Below are 2086 nucleotides of genomic sequence, written 5' to 3' on the forward strand. Positions count from 1 at the left end.
CTTTAGAGTTGCCATAGGCCTCTTGGTGGCCTCCCTGACTAGTGCCCTATACGCCCGGATACTCCGTTTTTGAGGACTGCCTGTTCTAGACAGATTCACAGTTGTGCCATATTCTCTCCATTTCTTAATAATGGACTTTACTGTGCTCTGAGAGGATATTCAATGCCTTGGAAATGTTCTTATATCCTACCCCTGATTGGTGCTTTTGAAGAACCTTATTCCGGATTTGCTTTGAATGTTCCTTCACCTTCATGATGTAGTTTTTGTTAGGAAATGTACTAACCAACTGTGGGACCTCCCAGAGACAGGTGTATTTAACCTGAAATCATGTGAAACACCTTAATTGCACACAGGTGGACTCCATTCAACTAATTATGTGACTTCTAAAGACAATTGGTTGCACCAGAGCTTATTTAGGTGTGTCATAGCAAAGGGGGTGAATACTTATGCAATCAATTATTTTCTGTTTTATATTTGTAATTAATTTAGAACAAGTTGTAGATTTTATTTTTCACTTTGACATTATGGACTTTTCTTGTGTTGATCAGTGGCAAAAACTCACAATTAAATCAATTTTGATTCCATGTTGTAACACAATGAAATGTGGAAAAGTCCAAGGGGGGTGAATACTTTTGAGAGCCACTGTATTTCTTAGCAGACACCCTTATCCAGGACGACTTACAATTGTTACAAGATATCACATTATTTTTACATACAATTATATTATTTTTCTACATACAATTACCCATTTATACAGTTGGATTGTTACTGGAGTAATCTAGGTAAAGTACCTTGCTCAAGGGTACAGCAGCAATGTCCCCCACCTGGGATTGAACCCACGACCTTCTAGTCAAGAGTCCCGAGACCTAACCACTACTCCACACTGCCGCACTGACCATAGTCAAAATTGAGCTACATGACCAGAGTCACCATTGAGCTACATGACCAGAGTCACCATTGAGCTACATGACCAGAGTCACCATTGAGCTAAATGACCATAGTTAGAATAGAATTGACTAGAGTCAGAATAGTGCTACATTGGAGGCTGTGTGGTCCAGTGGTTAAAGAAAAGGGCTTGTAACCAGGAGGTCCCCGGTTCAAATCCCACCTTAGCCACTGACTCACTGTGTGACCCTGAGCAAGTCACTTAACCTCCTTGTGCTCCGTCTTTCGGGTGAGATGTAATTGTAAGTGACTCTGCAGCTGATGCAAAGTTCACACACCCTAGTCTCTGTAAGTCGCCTTGGATAAAGGTGTCTGCTAAATAAACACATAATAATAATACATTACCATAGCCACAAAAAACCTTAGTGGACAAAGTGGGTCTGGGTGGCCGAGCGGCAGTTCCAGGAGGTCGGCATGAAGTAGTGACTTGCTCTCATAATGCTATTAGATAACAGATACACTGGGGGGGTAAGTGCATATTACTAAGGGCATGGTCTTTTGATCAAAAAAATATTTAAGTAAAAATAATAAGTCAAGCCATGTGGGAGGCTCTGCACCCCGGGCAGAGTTCCCATTCACCCCTGGCAGCTTCCACTTCCCTGGAAGTCTGTCTGTTGCCCTCCCGTGCCTGGCGCCAGATCAGGTCGGACTGGAGGCTCTGTTTTCGGCTTGGGGAGGCGGTGGGTCCCCTTACAGTCCTGGACTTCCATGCTGATGGAAGTATGCTGCCCTCCCGCGCCTGGCGCCAGATCAGGCCGGGCTGGAGGCTCTGTTTTGGGCTTGAGTAGGCAGTGTGGGTCCCTTACATTTTTTTATTTTTAATGCACTTTAAGTCTCTTGCCTTCACGGGGTTTGGAGGCTCTGTTTTGGGCAACAGTGTGCCATTTGTGTCGCTGACTTTCAGTGCACTTGAAGCCTGTTGCCCTCGCGGGGTTTGGAGGCTCTGTTTTCAGCAGCAGTGTGCCGTTTGTGTCCTTGGTGACCTCCATGTTTTTGCTGCTAGAGACTAAGTCCCGTTGTGGACATGGTCGTGTCTACCTTCAATGCGAGCCTTTTGGTGGACATGGTCATTGGCCAAGCACTTTAAAAAAAAAAATCCTATCTTTAACATTAGATGACCATAGTCCGGACTTTTTTGGCT

This window comes from Acipenser ruthenus, unplaced genomic scaffold, assembly GCF_902713425.1.
Source record: "Acipenser ruthenus unplaced genomic scaffold, fAciRut3.2 maternal haplotype, whole genome shotgun sequence".
Classification (NCBI taxonomy): domain Eukaryota; kingdom Metazoa; phylum Chordata; class Actinopteri; order Acipenseriformes; family Acipenseridae; genus Acipenser; species Acipenser ruthenus.